Source organism: Mytilus edulis, chromosome 6 (genome assembly GCF_963676685.1).
Source record: "Mytilus edulis chromosome 6, xbMytEdul2.2, whole genome shotgun sequence".
NCBI lineage: Eukaryota > Metazoa > Mollusca > Bivalvia > Mytilida > Mytilidae > Mytilus > Mytilus edulis.
Window position 1 is genome coordinate 35483576 of NC_092349.1, and position 9014 is coordinate 35492589.

At 30.4% G+C, this 9014-nt stretch overlaps 1 long non-coding RNA gene across 1 annotated transcript; it reads left to right on the forward strand.

The window, feature by feature from the left end:
* The first annotated feature begins 553 nt into the window (after window positions 1-553).
* On the forward strand, window positions 554-3258 carry LOC139526074 (uncharacterized). The gene is made up of 3 exons (XR_011665117.1): window positions 554-737; window positions 2377-2507; window positions 3091-3258. It is a non-coding gene; the product is annotated as an uncharacterized lncRNA (long non-coding RNA).
* Window positions 3259-9014: the final 5756 nt, after the last annotated feature.

Genomic DNA, 9014 nt, shown 5'->3' on the forward strand with positions numbered 1-9014 from the left:
ATGAACGAATAGAAATACGATATACATCAACAAACGACAACCACTGAAATACCTGATCCTGACTTGGGACAGGCAATACAGAATAAATACAATCCGTTTAGTTTGCAATTACCCTACTGTGTTCTAAGTGGCACAATTTTGTCGATATGCCGCAATGAATTGCATTCACATCTTCCCAATTGATAGTGTTGTGAGCTCACAGTCAGTTTGAAGGTATTTTATCAGGCAGCAAAGACTTCAGTCTGATACTTAACGGTAAGGGGCGTATTTATATAGCACCTTTAAAAGCTGTATCCTAATGTTGTACTACTCTATAATAGGCTTTATGTCATAATTACTACACACTATCAGTCAATGTGTGTACTTTTTGTCAGCTCACTATTGACTCCAACATGACCTGTTAGAATGAATGTCCTAAATATTGGCATCTTGTCTATGTAATATAAGCAAATATTATTATATCATCCCTTTTAACATATGAGTCTTACAATGGTCAATTGATGTGCTACGTAAAACTATTTCTTTAACATATTAATTTATATTGCAGCATCCACATTATAATTGGAATGTCAAGGACGAATTTGGCGTTCAATTTGACAATAACATAGCTGTTATTGAACTTAATTCTCCTCTGAATTTTGGACCTAAATGTCAAAGTATCTCTTATACAACAATCAAAGGTTGTGGTGGTTTTAAAAACTGTCAAATATCAGGATGGGGATTCATTGATGATAATAGTAAGTGATAGGAGGTTAATAGTACGTGTTTTTTTTTTGGTTTAAGGATGTTCGTTACTCTATTAAGAAAAAACCAAGCTTTTTAAAAACTCATTACAAATAGATAGTTTATAGATAAAGAGCTTGGCGGGAAAAGATTCTCTCTAGATTTTACATAAACATATTTTCCTTTTAAAAATATAACTAAAATTTTATAAAATACTGTATAAGGGTTTTTAAAAATATGTCATAAAATTATAAAAGGAAAAGTAGGTCATAGTTACAGAACTATTTATTGGCAACACATGGATAAAACCAGAGGATTCTGAATATCTGACAAAAAAACAAAACTAAAAGTAGCGAGCATTCTTAATTATTTATGAGATACATGTATTTAAAAATCAATTGATATTCAAAACATATAAAATGAAAAAAGTCAATATTTTTTTTCCCCGCTGTCATTTACACGTACGATTAAAACAAATAAGGTAATAAAGTTAGAATACTTCTGATTGATCCTTTACTTTGTATATAGTTAGGGTTTACATACTTCATAACTTAAATGGGATTTTCCTGATATGATGTCCGAAGATGTATACAACACTAAATGTTTTGATATAAAGATAGCATTCGCAATTGCCAAATATGATTGCATCAGAATTTCAATGATCGATATGAACATATAATGAAGCTTGATCATCAATTTGTAATTTCTGCGCGTGTTTGTCTCTTCAATTCAATATGATAATGTACGATGTGATCACATTTCAACCGTTGATGTACCTAGACATTTGCGAGTAGAAAAAAAAAAAACGAAAAAATATGAATCGCCGCCAATATGTAAAACTTTGATTTTTTCATATTTATCTTTAAGAAGACAATTTTAAAATCGAGAAATTATTTCGCTACGAAATGGGTTAGAAAAGGCTAAACGCGAAATCAAGTGTCCGTAAAAAATAAGTTGGTTAACATTATGTGGAAGATTACACATTACACAGATGATATCGGATATGTTCTTTGTGTCGTAACTTCAATATACATACAGGGATCTCCACTGTTCCAGTGAAGAAATCTGTTAACAGCATGTGATATATTGTTGTTGAATTAAAAAAAAGTAACTACAATACCCTTCCATATTCATGAATGTGACCTACCGAATTTATTTATCGGATTTGTAATAACATAAGCAACACGATGGGTGCCACATGTGGAGCAGGATCTGCTTACCCTTCCGGAGCACCTGAGATCATCCCAAGTTTTTGGTGGGGTTCGTGTTGCTTAGTCTTTAGTTTTTCTATGTTGTGACTTCTGTACTATTATTTGTCTGTTTGTCTTTTTATTTTTATCAATGTTGTTGTCAGTTTATTTTCAATCCATGAGTCTGGTATCCTTCGTCCATCTTTTACAATTAATGTAAGCTAACAGCTGATGTACTCTTTAAAAAGAGACGTTACGTTACTATTTATTTTCTGCACAGCTTCTATTATCACGTATTTGGCAATTGAAGTGTTTGATAGCATGTGCTGTCTTTCAAATATTCTAATTAGCACTAGTATATTTAGATATATGTACATATTTTGTTATCAACTTAAAAAAGGTGAACAAGTTTGTAAGTTTATCAATTTTTAAACAGTTCATAATAATATCATTTATTGAACAGAAACAGAGACAGAAACTCTCCAGTTTGCAGACATATCAGTTATATCCAATGCCGAATGTAATGATCTAGTAGATCCTAAAGTACCGAAGCGTCAAATATGTACTTATGATAATAAAAAACAACCCTGCAATGTAAGTATAAAAAAAACTAATCTTAATCATACGCGTTTAAACAGTAACATATTTTTAAAGTCCATTCCACATTTTACAGTATGCCTTACATTACTTTAAGCATTTCCAGATGATGAAGGCAATACAACAAGAGTCTTTATATTGCAGTTAACTATTATTCTAAAATTTTTTTGATAATACATGTACTAGAATATATCTCTAAGTTGACTGTTTCTATTTCACATATATGCATTAATTTGGGTTATATCCCCTTACATAATCAGTACATGCTACCAAAATATGTCGCGTTTCAAATTCTTGACAACTCTGTCAACCACACATTTAACATAATAAGGAAAACCCCTTGTATTTATAACTGTAAAAATGTTACTATTACATCCCTATTTTGAAAAGTATATATGATAAAATAATATTTGTCTGTATGCATGTAATTCAAAATGTCTTTTAGTTGCATGGTAATAATAAATGCTGCATTTTACAGTATGTATTAGTATATGAAATTCTATATTTTATGAAAATACTATTTGAAGGTAATTTTTAAAATAATTTAAATTTGATGAAATTAAAAAAAAACTAATTTCAGGGAGACGCTGGTGGACCTTTGACATGTGAAATCAATGGAAGACGTGTTCTTGTCGGAGTGTTCGGATGGTTGTATGATTGTGATGCTAAAAACCCGACTTTTTATACACATGTTGCCTATTATACTTCTTTTATTGAAAAATGGACTGGTATAACAGGAATTCCCTAAACTTCAGAGCTTAGCAAACGCTGTGTGAAAAATATGAAATAAAAGAAAAAAATCGTTTGTATTTCTTTCTTGTAGAAAATTGTAAATTAGACACTCTAAAAATTATATCGGTCTGTTCAAAAGCTGGACTAACTATATTGAATGATTGGCAGAAAAATATGTTCATAAACCATTTTTAGTGTATTTCTTGTAAAGAATACCATCATTCAAGACAAAACATCGTCTATGTTCATCTAAAATTTTAAATATGTGGGAACAGATAATAAAAGGAACACGTGCAGAAATTAATTAAACTATGACCATTTCATGAAAATAAAGAGACAAAAAAACAGCATAAAATAACACATTACAGTATCTTAATTTCCTAATTTAAAATCTGAAAATAATGTCAGATAATGAGACACAAACTACTAATGAACACCAAACATGTACAGCCACTTGAATAGTTCCTAGTTAAATGCAGTCATCAGATATATTAAATGAGACAATCCCAATAATCTGCTGTCTATTAGTACAAAAATCCCACTTCAAAAGCTATTATAGGTTCCTTAAAGTTAAACTAACGATAGAAAGATGTTTTATGATTTGATACCAAAATTGCTATGGCATGATTACCAATCGACAAGTTGAAACACGATATTGACCTTGTTGTCCTATTATTAAGGAGAGATTCATTTTTTTTAAGGAAAAGACAGACACATCTTACATGTCTTGAATATACAGACGACTTAATGTAAGACAAAACGTAGACACTGATATTGATAAAATTGACTATGTTCGGACCAGCTTTTACAAAAGTTATTATATTACAATTTTGTATATTCTTTTCTAGTCTACTCTCCGGTCATATACATCTAGATATACAGCTATGGAACACTGTTTGGATATATTGAGCAAAATACTGTGGACACTAAGAAATACGATCTATGACAGACGTTTTATATTTTTATATTATAAGAATATAAGGATAACATTGGTTTTCAATGTTTTGTTATAGCAACAGTTGATCAGAAATCAAATCTAGCTGGGCTTGAGTACATTTAACCGTGGTATTCCAGAATAAACAAAACTGTTACATTAAAAGGCTTTCATGGCTCTTTTTTCTAATAATTTTTCAATTATGTCGAAACATTTTATAACCCATCCAATCTACGACCAGCAATGTTTGGAATTAAACGCTCTAAATGAAAAATCATAATTAAGCCTGCAGGTAGGGTCGTCCATTAAAGTTAAAAATTTGTACATTTGGTCACTCCATTATTTTTAAAGGTGTCGCTAACTAGACATCGCTTCATTCTGTCCCTGTTCCAATCCGTATGAAAAACATGTAGTAGAAACATTTGTCCAAACAATTTGCCATAATGTTCCATGTAGGTGCATTTTGTAATTTGCGAATCAGTCATGTAGGCACTTCCTTTTTCCCGAAAGATTTAATTTTGCAATACTTTATGTAGAAGGAACTCACTAGCTATACTGGCTGGTACTAGCTTGATATACTGTTGAGTTGTGCCGTGTAAATAATTTTTGCATCATGCAGCCATGCAGTCACTTCCTCTTTGCCAAATGTACAACACGCAGAGAATCAGAAACGTTTTTGTTAATTAAGTTTTATCTTTGGACCTGTACATTTGACGTCTACCAACTTCATGATTTTCTAGTTTCAAATTTTTTATTATTCCTTGTACAAGAATAAGTTTCATTAATATGTTTTTTGTCTTCTCTGGAATGATGTTATATTTGATCTTATACATGATTAAACAAATATGCATTGTTTACACAAGCAGTGGGACCACTTCTGTTTGCCAATCGTTTGCCATTTAACAACACTCAGTGTACAAAGAAAACGTCTTTAATATTTTTCTTGTATTCTATGGCATGTATAGTAGGGCAATATCGTATATACTTGATATGGAGCTTGATTAATATTAGTTGTAACACTTAGTCTCTTTTACACAAGCAGTGCAAACATGCTGACAGTTTTGTGGCAATACAACTCTGATTGAAATAGCAATATTTCGACAATTATACGATTTATTAAGACAACTGAACGGAAGGAATGCGTTATATATGGTTAAAGGTATTTTTAATACATTTTTCTCAGTGTATTTTTATAACGTTCAAAAATTTTGGCACACCACATTTTACTCTTTATATTTAATAAATCCATATTTGTTTTTGTCCTTTAATGTTTTTTTCTCTATTCGTTAATTCAAATTAATTAATTGTATTTGATTTCTTTTCATTTGATTGATTTATGCTAGTGGTGTCATCTCTGTCATTGTCTGTACAGCTTTACTAGTCGATTAAAAGCCTTTGGTCATTTTCTGATGGTCGACACAGGGTGCAACGAATGTGTTCGTATTTAGAAATATCATCATGATTATCTTGTAAATTTTTCCTTTGGACAAGATGATTTTCAAATGTGTTACGTTGTAACTAGTCCTGCTAATGAAAATATTTGTTCTGAAGGTACAGAGGTGTGGTAACGCCTGCGATAAGCTCTTCTATTTTTTTAATTTTTGCCAGAATCCTCTGGTTTTATCCATGTATTGCCATTAAAAAAAATGCCCTCTAATCCCTACTTTACTTTTCATGATTTTATTAAATAAAGTTCAATAAGCCATATTTCACAATTGTGTAAAATCCTTGTTATTTTTATAGTTATTGAACCAAACAAATTTCAATGTTAAGGATGTTCGCTGCTAAGTTTCAAAATAAATAACGTTTCATAAAACTAGTATTTATTGATAGGGAATAAATTGAGGAAACAAAATAGCAAAAAAAATATAGGGGTCCATGCGCTTGTTTCGTGATATTAGCCATTGGAATTTTGGCGGGAAAATGTTCTCTCTTGATTTTTCATAGCTTTCTCATTGACCAGTTAAAGTTCTCAAATACTTTTACAAAAATGTTTTAAAAAATAAATAAAATTTATAAGAATTTTACAAATGACTTATATTATACATGTAAAAGATTTATAAAAAGAAAAATGGGTGTTGATGGGGAATTTTTTTTAAGGCATTCAAATTGATAAAACCAGAAGATTTCGAAAATCTGACAAAAATTCCAAAACATGACAAGCAGACATCCTTAAACATGTTAAATGCATGAAAATTCTAGAGAGAATTATTTCCCGCGTATTAAATTTCTATGGCTTTTATCTCGAAAACAAGCTTTATTTATATACTATTAATTCATAACAGTCTTTTAAAAAGCTTGTTATTTATAAACAGAGTAGCGAACATCCTTAAAGTGTAAGCCTTGGAAAGATGCTGCAGTTCATAGCTTACTTCTGTAGGACGGTATTTCAAATGACAGTAAAACGTAAACACGTATTCTGATTTTGTTTTATATTTAATTTCCCGGGAGGCACTTTCAATCGATACTTTTTTTTTTTGTTTCAGCTTAAGAAAGCAATATAATTTTAAACAGTCGAGTATTATTTTAGTATTCAATATTCGGTACTTTCGAGCGATACTCGAACACTCGTTGACATCCCTAATTTACAAACATACTCTTCAAGTTGTATATTTTCAGTCGAACTAAAATGGCATGTTTGTAGTAGGTATAAACGATGTTAGAGTTTATTTATCCATGAAACAGCAACTCAATCGACAAAAGTTACCCTACTAATATTTTAGCTTTAATCAATGTTAATTTAATGTATTAATAATGATAGTATATCTGGGCTAGTAACTACAAAGGCGTCGGGTAACAATTGAGGAGAATGATTATGATGCAATATCATTTCAAATACTTCAGTTAAAAATTTAGGTTTTTAAACCATTTGTTTTAGTAAGTGGAGGAGCTGACATATAAATTCCTACACAACAGCAAGTGACAGTTAAATTTATTATTTAAAGCGCAAGTCTTGCCGAGCTTTTTAAACAATTTAAACTTAACTGTCGAGAGTGGATAAATATCGTAATACCCGAGTTATAGTGTCGGAATCTGTTTCTCTGATGACTTTTATCCTTCTATATCAAAGATTTTCAGAAACTTGTGTTCTTTATATGTGACGTCACCAGGCATGGTTTCCTTTTTCCCATGACATCACAATAGGAAAATTCAGAAAAAAACAAAACATTTTGACGTCAAAATCAAATTTTGACTGCTCATTTACCGAGAACAGATATTTCACTAGTAGGAGAAATATTTTTCTCACATTGATCAAGGAATGTGAAAATAGCACAAAAATTAGAGAAAATATATTAAAAGTGGTAGTACTAGTTCACCTTCGATGTAGTTGTGTAATTACTGTTTGTTTTACCCAGATGTTAACTACATGTTTGTACTATGTAATTAATGTATACTTGATATTCAAATATTCTAAAGCAAAAATGAAATGTAGAATGTACATGATACAAAAGTACACGTAATAGTAGTCAATGTGTCCTTGATATTCAAATATTATGAAGGAAAAAACATAAATGCAGAATCTGCGTAATTCAAAAGAACACATAGTTGATATAAAATGTATTTAATAATACTTCTTTTGAAACTGAACACTCAAAATTATCAATACAAACTTGTCTTGTTTAACTTTTGATAGCAGTTGGCAGGACTAGAGGGTGAATTGTTTTTATTAAAGAAATGGAGGAAATCGCGTTAAGCGGTAGATTTTCAACAAGCACAACAAGACATAGAAAAACAGATCATGATTAAGTTTAAAATAAATACACAAAAACAATAATTTAAAAAAAAAACTTCAAAAAAATGTAAAGATAAGACAATATGAAAACGGAGGTGGATTTATTACAAAGGAAGAGTTTGGAGTTTGGTTTAATTATCTCTGCAGCCTCCATGTGGATTGATGATATAATGTGTTGACTAGTCGAAGCCAATGAAATTTAACAAGGCATACACAAATCTTGCTTGTCATACCAAATTATCCACACGTGGGATAAAAAAGATTGCAACAAATTCATGTTTCGTTAACAGGTATTAACAAGTAACTTTCGAGTTCCGCTCGAATATATACAATTGGAATATAAAATCGAATATGATGTTGAAAACTATTTCAAATAAAAGATTCCCAAAATTTGATATACACAATTTCCATATTTCCAATGAGCATGATGAGACTTTTTTTTTAAAAGAGACGAACGAAGGAATTGCCAAAACTTTATTAAAAAGTGTAAACATTTTACCGTTTTTATTAAAAAATATAACTGACGAAGATAAACGAAGTGTAGATATCGGCTTTGTAAAACTATTAGTTTGCATCTTGATATGATTGTATTTACAGAATGTCGTTTGTTTGCTGTACATTATACATTTCTTGCATTTAAGAGATAACTGTATTGTATTTGAAGCTTTAACGTGACGGTACCCAATTGCACCTATTTTGACAGTTTTTTCATCTACGTTTTTTTATGATGAAAACAAAAATGTCCATTCTGTGTTTATTTTGTAGCCCTATCCTTTTTTATTATAAAGGTACACCAATTTGATTTTTATTCCATATTGAATCATAGAAAAATTGGTCTTAACTGACCTCCAAACCATCAATGATTCTGAAATGAGGAGTACCCAAATTGCTTCCATGCTTAAATTCACATAGTCAAAAGTCTAATAACAGAGCTTTTGTTTAATTTCTTTAAATATTTTGAACAATTGGATATAAGTCCCTGCTTACTCTTCATTATTTTTTAAATGGATACTTGTAATATATTGTATTTGCTCATTTTAAAAAGATGACGTTTTGATGACGTCGCATGGCGACGTTTCAGTACATTTTGCTTTTTCAGTAAATA